Raw genomic sequence first — 11,427 nt, 5'->3', positions numbered from 1 at the left:
CACAACTGTAGTGACGATAATTAGCCGATAAGCAGACATTAGCTAAGCATTACTTACCGTTCTTTGCGCAATTTCAGATGTCGAATTAAGTTTGAAGTTGTTGCCTCTATATCAATTATCTTAGACCCACATGTTTTGTGCACTGTAATTCGTTTATTGGTGACCACCTCATAGTTTTTGTACCCCCAAGTGGTGCAACTTATCACAAAAGTCATGTTTTGGATGGGATCACGGATTTGTGTCACGGATCGGATTGTCTTTCGGATCAGCAAAAAAGAAAACAAAATGAAATTAGATAAATAGAACTTTGTCTTCATTTATTTCATTAAATGCTTTTGACGATTCCATTTTAAAAACTACATAAACTCAAAATGTCTAATATAGCCGTTAGTATTTAGGAACACAACATTAAGTGCAATATAAGTCAATATATATACTTGTTTTGTACAGGGAGTCCTCGAGTTACGGCACACTCGACCTACTGCGTTCCGACTTTACGGTGGTCACGACTGGTCCACCATTTTGGCCCCGTCCGCCATTTTGCCCCCTTGTCCGCCATTTAGCCTGCGGTGTCACGACTGGTCCGCCATTTTGGCACCGTCCGCCATTTTGCCCCCTTGTCCGCCATTTAGCCTGCAGTGTTTTCCCCTCACGCCTTTTAGCCCTTAGCTAATGCTAGCGCTTGTGCACTTTTGAGAGTATCTTTTGCTTTTTCGCTCTCTTTTAGCTACGACTTCTATTGATGCTGGTCCAGCCAAAAGAAAAACAATTACCATGGAAACGAAACTTAACATCATAAAAAGGTCGGAGAAAGGAGAGACACCGACGAACATCGGAAAAGACTTGGGCTTCAATCGGACGACCGTGTGGAGCATTATTAAGGACAAAGCTCGTATTTTACAGCATGTGAAGGGTTGTGCAACTATGAGGGATACAGTCATCACAAAGCAACGTTCAACGATACTTGCAGAAATGGAAAAGTTACTTACATTATGGATCGAGGATCAGAATCAACGTAGGCTCAATCTCAGCCTCATGCGCATTCAGGAAAAGGCAAGGTGTATTTTCCAAATTTTGAAAAAGCAGAAAGGCAAAGAAGCTGAGAAGGAGGAATTCATCGCTAGCAAGGGTTGGTTTGTAAGATTCAAATCTCGTGCCAATCTCCACAATCTCAAGGTCCAGGGTGAAGCTGTGTTCGCAGATGAAGCGGCTGTGAAAAATTTTCCGGGTCATCTAGCCAAAATAATCCGGGAGGGTGGGTATCTACCGGAGCAAGTTTTCAATGTGGACCATACCGGATTGTTCTGGAAGCGGCTGCCTAATCGGACCTACGTCTCTGAGGAGGATAAAGTTGGGAAGGAGAGGCTCACTTTGCTGCTTGGGGGTAACGCTTCCGGGGACTTAAAGCTGAAACCTTTGCTCATCTATCTTTCTGAAAACCCTAGCGCACTTAAAGGGGTATGGAAGAGCACCCTACCAGTCATTTGGAAGTCAAATGGGAAGGCATGGATGACACCTTCTGTTTTTGAGGACTGGTTCATCAACCATTTTGTCCCTGCAGTGGAGCAGTACTGTGCGGACAAGGACATCCCGTTCAAGATCTTACTTTTGATCGACAATGGTGCTGGCCAACCTCCTAATTTGGGTGATTTCCACCCCAATGTCAAGGTGGTTTACCTCCCACCGAACACGACATCCCTGCTGCAGCCAATAGATCAAGGCGTCATCTCGTCCTTCAAGGCATACTACCTGAGGAGGACTATGGCTCAGGCATTGGAGAGGACGAAAAATCGAGAGAGCTTCAACCTTAAGGATTTCTGGAAGGGATATAACATACGTGATGGCATTAAGAACATCGCCGATGCGTGGGCGGACGTGAAGCAGAGCAAAATGAACAGTGTGTGGAAAAACTTGTGCCCCCAATTTGTGTGCAAGTCCCCCGGCTTTGAGGAGACTCGTGAGTCTGTGATTGATACAATTGTCGAAATCAGTCGGCGATTGGAACTGGAGTTGGACGAGCATGACATAACGGAACTTCTGGATTCACAAGGAGAAGAGCTATCATCGGAGGACCTGATTGAATTGGAGAAGCAGCTGGTGCAAGAAGAGGAATCCACAGAAGCCCCAGAAGAAAGGAATTTCACAACCAAGGACTTAGCTCAGGGATTTTCACTTCTAGAACAAGCCATGGCACGATTCGAGGCAGAGGATCCCAACATGGAGCGAATTTCGAAAGTTTCACGGGACGCGATGGACAGTGTGCAATGCAACCGTGAGATCTGGGAGGAAAAGAGGAACATTGTCTACCAGTCGGACATTACCAAGTACTTCACAAATGTGGAGAGACGGACAGAAACAGCCTCGCCCCTTCTTTTCCATCCACCTCTAAGCAGTAAAAGTAAGTATAGCATCTTATTTGTTTATTATAATGTATTTCAGATTTTTTAGGCTAAGTATTTTGATGAAAATGTTGACTTTAATGGGGAAATTTGACTTAAGTTGAAATTCGGGTCACATCACCATTGTAGGAACGTAACTCCGACCTAAGTCGAGGACTCCTTGTATATGTGACCGGCCCTGGCAAGAGGGAGACTCTAATCTTTCTTTTGGTAGGTTCCATGTTTATATAGCAAAAGAACACACTATTATGTGGGCCTTGCAAAATCAGTTAAATTCCAGTAAAACAGCCAAAAGCGAAGGGGGGTGCTTCAGTGAAAATGGCTGGGAATGAATGCGTTAACAACAGACAAAAGGGAGTTTGCAAATGTGGACGCTGGCAGGCATTAGAAGTGAACTCGCTTCACAATAGTGTTAATTTCGTCAACAAAAACTAAACAAATTTATTAATAAATTAATAAACAATAAGTGGGACTAAATCAGTATGCATTTTTATCGACTAATGAAGACGAGATGAAAATGTCCTTCACCTAATAAAAACTGGGCTAAAATTTCTGGACATTTTAGTTGAACGACGAGACGGAAATGATACTTAAATCTTGGCTCTGCTAATCTGTCACTGACACAGTGACACACCCCCTTTCAAATCTGCAGCTCGCGAGTGCAACATGCACAAACACATGGGACAGACAGGAGGTGGATTCACGGTTAACGATAAAAAAAATTAAAATAAAATAAAAAAAAATGGAAAATCTCAACCGAGAGAAGCTGTTCCGGATAAAGTGACGTCAGCGGAAAGACAAAGGCGCTGATTGGCCAAAGAGGAGATTTGTGTATCTGTATTCGATTGCTCTTCCTAAAGTACCCGGATGTTTGTCTTTGGAGTTAGAATCATGCCAAAACCTCGTAAACACAAAAACGTGATCTACGTACACGAAACGTGATCTACATACACAGGGCGTCCATATGTCATGTGACCTGCAGTTGACCAATCACAGCGTAGTAGTCCTTCAACGAGTTTTCCAAACGCTCTCTCAATACGGCGCTGATTCAATAGCGTCCCCTGCTTTAAAGTTTACTGGCTTTGCCAGGATCATGGGTTTTCGGCACGTAAAACTGCTCGGCAGAATATCACTGCCAAAAGTCACGTTAGTTGTATCCGTAATTGTAGAATTGCTTTTTACGTACGCAAAACATTTTGTTGTTGTTGTAATTGAAGATATGCTTCTTTGTGTACGTAGATCAGGTTTTGTGTACATACAGCACACTTTTTGTGTACGTAGATCAGGTTTTGTGTACGTAGATCAGGTTTTGTGTACGTAGATCACGTTTTTTGTGTTTACGGAGTTTTGGCATGATTCTAATTCCATATTTGTCAAGCGAACTGAATTTGAATTTAGAATTTTTTAATTTGTATTAGAATAGAATAGAATAGAATTCAACTTTATTGTCATTGCACTGTCACAAGTTCAGAACAACGAAATGCAGTTTGCATCCATCCAGAAGTGCTTTAGCAAGAATAAATTATATATTTTAAAAATAAGATCGATTTAGTATATACACATTATGGCAGGATATAAATATGTATATAATATTGATAAACAGCTAAATTATTGTATATGACTATCTCTACAGTATTTACAGATATTTATTTACAGTAGTGCAATTATGATCAGGAGACAGTGTTCAGGAGTCTAACAACAGTAGGGAAGTAGCTATTCTGATATCGAGTGGTCTTAGTCCGGAGGCTCCTGTAACGCCTTCCAGAGGGCATGAGGGTAAAGTGTCCATGTGCTGGATAACTGGAGTCTTTCGTGATTTTCTTCGCCCTCTTCAGGCACCGCCTCATATAGATGTCCTCAACAGAGGTGAGTGGTGCACCGGCGATGCGCTGGGCGGCTTTCACCACCCTCTGCAAAGCCTTCCGGTCCATAGCTGAGCAGTTTCCATACCAAACTATGATGAAATTGGTCAAAATACTCTCAATAGTGCAGCGGTAGAAGTTCACCAGAATATGTGAGGACAGATGGTTCTTTCTCAGAGCCCTGAGGAAGAAGAGCCGATGGTGAGCCTTTTTAACCAGCTTGGAGCAGCCAGTTGTCCATGTGAGATCCTCAGAGATGTGGACTCCCAGGAACTTGAAGTTGTTCACACGCTCCACCACCATCCCTTTAATGTGGATGGGTGTATGTGGGGCTGCATTCCTCCTGAAGTCCACAATTAGCTCCTTGGTCTTCTCAGTGTTGAGCAGCAAGTCGTTGGAGTCGCACCACTCAGCCAGATGATCCACCTCCTCCCTGTAGGCTGCCTCATCGTTGTCTTTGATGAGGCCAATCACCGTGGTGTCATCTGCAAACTTAATAATGGTATTGGAACCACTGAAAGGTCTGCAGTCATGGGTGTAAAGAGAGTAAAGGAAGGGACTCATCACACAGCCTTGTGGCACGCCGGTATTTATAGTGATGGTAGATGAACAATAATTATCTAGTCGGACATGTTGAGGCCGGCTAGTCAGGAAATCCAGTAACCAGTTGCACATGAGGGGACTGATGCCTAGATCCATAAGTTTTGCAATATGTTTTGAGGGGCTGACTGTATTGAATGCAGAACTAAAGTCTATGAACAGCATTCTAGCGTAGGTGTTTTTTTTTATCCAAATGTGAGAGAACAGAGTGCAGCGCTATGGAGACGGCATCCTCTGTGCTCCTGTTCTGCCGATAGGCAAATTGGTGGGGATCCAAGGTGGGGGGAAGACAAGATCTGAGGTGTACCAAGACCAGCCGCTCAAAGCACTTTGCAATGATCGCGGTGAGGGCTACCGGACGGTAGTCACTGAGGCTTGATGGGATGGAGTTTTTGGGTATTGGTACGATGGAGGTGGATTTAAAGCAGGTTGGTACCACAGCATGAGCCAAGGACAGGTTGAATATGTCTGTAAGTACACCTGCCAGCTCACCAGAACACGCTCTAAGAACTCGTCCAGGAATGCCGTCAGGACCCGCAGCCTTGTATACTGTAATCTTGCTCAACATCTCTCCTACATCGTTGGAGGAGAGAGTCAATGGTTGGTGGTCCGGAGTCACATCTGCCTTGGTTGCAGTTGTTAAGTTCTTCCTCTCAAAACGAGCATAAAAGTTGTTGAGCTCATTGAGGAATGAGATATCAGAGGAAGCGGGGGAAGGTCTGGTGGTCTTGTAATCTGTGATCGTCTGTAATCCTTGCCACATGCGACGGGGATTGGAGTTGGAGAAGTGCTCTTCTACCTTCTCCTTATTGTGGCGTTTGGCCTTCTTGATGCCCCTCTTCAGATCAGCCCTGGCTGTGCTATAGGCCTGTGCATCCCCTGACCTGAAGGCGCTGTTGCGAGCTTTCAGCAAGAGTCGGACATTCCTATTCATCCAAGGCTTCTGATTAGGGTACATAGTAATCTGTTTCTGGGTGGTGACGCTGTCTATAGTGGTGGAGATGTGGTTCAGTACAGACGAGGCGTACTGATTCACATCTACGGTGAACACATTCCAGTCTGTGTTTTCGCAAAACTGAATGTGAACATATATTGAATTTTTTTCCACAAATTTGACAATATAGATTCAGTTTTTCACTTGTTCAGTGATTCAAACTAAAAAAATACAAATTCAATTTAGGTAACTCAAATTCAGTTTTTAAATGCAGTTATTCAAAATGAACAGCATAAATTCAATTTATGTAATTTGGATACAAATTTTCAATACATTTATTCAAGTTTAGAGATTCAAATTCAAATCTAAATAATTCAGATTCAGTTTCTGGTGGCACAAATATCAGCCCATAAAGTAGCCACTTGTTGATGTCCTGTAATTGTGTGTCAAGTTGTTTCTCATCAAAAAGATGACAGAAAATTTTATGTGAAATAGTTTTAGATCCGAAATGTTCAACATTATCTTCTGTCAAAAAGTAAATAAATAAAGAAATAAAATACATAAATAAATAAAAAAATACAGGTGTTAAATCATTGTCCTGACTAAAACTTGACTAAAACGTTGACAGTTTTTGTTGACTAAAACTAGACGAATGAACTTTTCTTGGACGAAAATAGACTAAAATGCTGGATTTATAGTCAACTAAAAATGGACTAAATAAAAACTGTATGAGGTTGACTAACTATGATAAAAGCTCACAACGATGTTTGAGACTAGACTAAAACTGACTACGGAGTGATTTTTGCGAAAAGTACAATAATTAAGTGATTCGTGTTTATTCGGGGCTGTTATTTGCGAACCATTTAGCATAGGCTGATTTTGTTGGTGCTTGTGGAAAATGTGTACAGAAGATAAGGAACAATGAGTATTTATATCTACTAACTTCAACTCACATTCAACCTCAGTGGACAAAAAAAATAAAACGACGATAAATTGATGGAATAATCGATAGGAGACTCGATTTATTTTTAAAAAGTCGTTAGTGACAGCACTACTCACCAGTGTAAGTGAGGGGGGAATTCGATGTACCAGCCATCGCTGAGTTGAAATAAAGCACTCCTGGAGCTTCATAGGCAACGGTAATATCATCCATCCAAACTGTCTGTCTTGCGCATGTATATCATGTCCTTTTCATCAAAGTGAGTGTCAATGCTCTTGGGCGTAAAGATCGACACGCTGCAGCTGTATGCGGGGCGCTGCGCAGTGATACGAACGAACAGAAAAGTAATGCCCAGCGGTAATGGCGTCGGACTTTTTTCAGAAAGGAGTTGAGTGTGCAAATGTATCACTCTTTTGAACACAAATTGTTTTTAGAAGAAAAGTGCTTTATTTCGGTGACCCCAGCCAACTTGCTGGATTATTTTCCTCTCGTCCAACACCGGACCAGAACTTGTGTCACAGAACGCTGTCAGGGGTAAGTCAGTGATGATCGCACACACTGAGGATGAAATAGAGATTCATGTAAAAAAATCCAAACTATCCCTTTAACAATTTAATATCGTCATATCGCCCACCCCTAATATCAAGTATCAGCGCTATTATCCTGTGCCTACAACATGCTAGTTGATCAGTGATGTGAGTGGTCACTATTTCATCACGCCACTTTAACAAAAGTAACTAGGCAGAAGTAACAGCCCAAAATCTTCAAATGAAAATCGTGACTTTAATGCATTTCGTTTTCATGAAAATTAGCGACCAAAAAGAGATTAGCAGCTTTCTAGACTGCACCGGAGTGCCAGCAATGATCATGCAATAAATCTTACATTTCTAAAACTGCTTTCTTTCCGCCCACTTTGAGGTCTCCGCATGACAACCATCGTTTAAGCTGTTCCAAAGTGTGTTTGTCAGTTGAACCATGTTGAAATTTCACGCCTGGGAAGTTGTTCTCTTCCAAAATGATGTGTACGTGTGTCCTTATTTTGTCAGACTCATGCATATTAACAAGGAAAACGTGACGTCATTTGAGATCACCTCTATCGGAGGATCCTGTGTGACGTATTGTTTATGTTTCGCGTGTTGCATCATGGGAAATGAGTGGCAAGAAGCAACGTGTTTTGCATGGAGTTTGATGCTTTCGAACATTTGGAGTAGGATTAAGAGAAGCAGATGGTTAAATCTTGTGCCACAAATTTTATGTCCCGACCTGATAAAAAAAAAAAAAAAAAAGTTTTTTTTTTTCTCGCATTCGCACCGAAAGGGGCCGCGAAAAGGGAAAGAAATGGCTGCAAGCAGGGAGGACAGGTTATAACTTCACGCTCAAAGCCCGGATTCCGTCTGATGCTGACGGGTTTCTAACGCTCACTTTATTGCCAGTAAGTACTTGTGACTATATATTTATTATTTGGATAGGATTAAATAATAATAATAATCGAGTTTGTGCATTATAAAATCCGCTGGGTCATATTGTTTTGCGGTCTTATTCAGGTGTTCCCAAGCACGATTGACAGCCACCTTGACTTATTCCTCGTCTTGAAATGGGCTATCCTGGATCGCTAAACGTGAAGGCTAATGAGAAAGCCGTCCAGCGTTACGAACAGAGGATCAAAAGGCATATCAGAATTTTATGGATTTCTATAAATGAGAAGTGGGGAGGGGGGAAAAGTGCCTAGTTTTATACTTGAGTGTCCACATGTTCATCTTCTCTGAATAAATAATGCATTCTGCATCTGTTTAGATACCTGCCCATCTCACTCCTTGTGTATACGCAGCATCTATAGTTGTAAGTTCCATCCTGACAGCTCCATTAAAGGTGCTACAATGCTAGTATGATACGTAGAATGGCTGCATGTTCCTCCAAGACTGGATTTGAAAAGAATTTTGTCAGCTCTGATATTCATTTGTTAAAACTACTCCACATGTCATTGAAATACTCACACACAGGACAAGTGTCACTGTACGAAAGTCACTGCATTTCCCAAAATAAAGCAAGAATAAGCTGTGGTGCTTGTTAACATAATTCCCCCATGGAACTATTGATTGTTGACTGCATGTTGATTGTTTTGAGGGGTTGGTTTGGAGTGACGTTCCACAAACTTATATGTAATGCGATAGTCTGCCTGTGTACAAATTCATTAGACTGGGTCCTCCGAAGGGCGAATTTGTCGGTTGCATGACGTCACTCCCGGGGCGACTGATAGCACACACGGATGTACACTTCAATGAAGAATAATTACCCAGTATTGCACAGGGCTTTGTATTAAAGAGAAATTTGTCCCCAAAGCAGATGTGTGACCAGGAAACAGGTGAGTCGGACCAAATTTTGTCATAATCCCACGTCTCGTATAGTTTCAAATTGTCGCCAATACATCCACGTAAACCTACGGATTATTATTTTTTTTTTCACTCACTCACTCACAGAAGCTTACATGTGTGAATGAGTGAGTGAAAAAAAAAAAACATCCACGCGTGTTTTCAAATTGCCGCGGGAGTGACGTCACGCAGCTGACACGTTCGCCCGGCCCCGTTTGCGACACTCCACTCCCCCGCTCTACGATTGTCTTTCCACAGAAACGTCCCGCTGTTTACAAAACAAACACAAAATGGCAAAATACAGGCTGGGCGTGTGGGGGTTTAGGACAAAATCACTCCCACACGTTATGAAAAGCCCATATCTATAAATTGAAAAGTAGTTAGTTTATTTAAATCATTTATTTAAAAAGTGCATTTTCCTGAGTGAAACCGGCAGACAGCCCCTTTAAACATGTCTTTAAATGTGTAGAATTATAAACTGAAGATATCACCATCTCTTTAATGAAAGTGTATAAAATGTTTTTCAGAGATCAAGTGGAAGCTGATGATTTTGAGGAGGAAATGTAGTAGTAGTTATGGCAGTGATTTTGGCCATGATAACATTACGCACTGCGTATTTCACAGCATTGGCAATTTCTTTTATATATTATTTATTTTAGTCCACAACAAGCATAAAAAAATGCCCATGAAATCCTGGAGGGACTGTCTACAAATTACCTATATATAGCATATGTGCCACAAATCACCATATATCCAGTATTAATAATCCATCCATCCATTTACTGCCGCTTATCCGGGGTCTGGTCGTGGGGGAAACAGCCTTAGGAGTGAAGCCCGGACTTCCCTCTCTCCAGCCACTTCGACCAGCTCCTCCGGCGGAATCCCAAGACGTTCACAGGCCAGCAGGGAGACATAGTCTCTCCAGAGTATTCTGGGTCATCTCCAGGGCCTCCCGCCAGTGGGAAATGCCCGGAACAGGCATCCAGGAGGCATCTGAATCAGATGGTTCCCGACGGACCCTCCTCTTCAACACCCCTGAATAGACCTTACCAGGGAGACTGAGGAGTGTGAGCTCTCTTATAGTTGGAGCACACTCTCCGGTTCTCCTAAAAATAGGGGAACCAACACCCCAGTCTGCCAATCCATCCCCAATGTCCATGCGATGTTGTAGAGGCGTGTCAACCACGACAGCCCCACAACATCCTTTTGGAACTCCGGGCGGATCTCATCCACCCCCGGGGCCTTGCCACTGAGGATCTTTCCAACCACTTCAGTGACTTCGACCCCAGAGATAGGAGAGCTCACCAGACTCTGCTTCCTCAAAGGAAGACGTGTCTGTGGAATTGAGGAGGTCTTTAACAACGTCCCGAGTGGAGGTCAGCAGCACCCCATCTCCACTATACGGTGTTAATGGTGCACTGCTTTCCTCTCCTGAGACGCCGGATGGTGGACCAGAATTTCTTCGAAGCCATCCGAAAGTCGTTTTCCATGTCCTCACTGAACTCCTCCCATGTCCGAGTTTTTGCCTCGATGATCGTCGAAGCTGCATTGCGCTTGGCCACCCAGTACCTGTCAGCTGCTTCTGGAGTCCCACAGGCCAAAAAGGCCCGATAGGGCTCCTTCAGCTTGACGGCATCCAACGGGTTAGAGGATTGACGCTACGACAGGCACTGACCACCTCACGGCCACAGCTCCGATCGGCCGCCTCAACAATGGAGGTGCAGAACAGGATCCACTCGGACTCAATGTCCCCCACCTCCCCCAGGACAAGGTAGTTCTGCCGGAGGTAGTATTTGAAACTCTTTCTGACAGGGGATTCTGCCAGACGTTCCCAGCAAACCCTCACAATACGTTTGGGTTTACCAGGTCTGACTGGCATCTTCCTCCGCCATCGGAGCCAACACACCACCAGGTGCTCATCAGTTGACAGCTCCGCCCCTCTCCTCACTTGAGTGTCCAAAACATGCAGCTGCAACTCCGATGACACGACTACAAAGTCGAACATCGGCCTAGGGTGTCCTAGTGCCAGTGCACATGTGGACACCCCTATGTTAGAACATGGTGTTCATTATGGACAATCCGTGATGAGCACCAAGTCCAATAACAGAACACCACTCTGGTTCTGATCGGGGGCGGGGGGGCAGGGGCGTTCCTCCCAATCACGTCCCTACAGGTCTCAGTGTCATTGCCCACGTGAGCGTTGAAGTCCCCCAGCAGAACGAGGGAGGCCCCAGACCAGGGGGAGCGCGCTCTGCCACATCCTCCAAGGACTCCGTTTGGTGCATATGCACAAACAGTCGGGACCCATCCCACCTCCTAGAGG

The sequence above is a fragment of the Festucalex cinctus genome, chromosome 1 (assembly GCF_051991245.1).
Source record: "Festucalex cinctus isolate MCC-2025b chromosome 1, RoL_Fcin_1.0, whole genome shotgun sequence".
Lineage (NCBI taxonomy): Eukaryota > Metazoa > Chordata > Actinopteri > Syngnathiformes > Syngnathidae > Festucalex > Festucalex cinctus.
The sequence above is the reverse complement of the archived record's forward strand: the minus strand, read 5'-3'. Positions refer to the sequence as shown.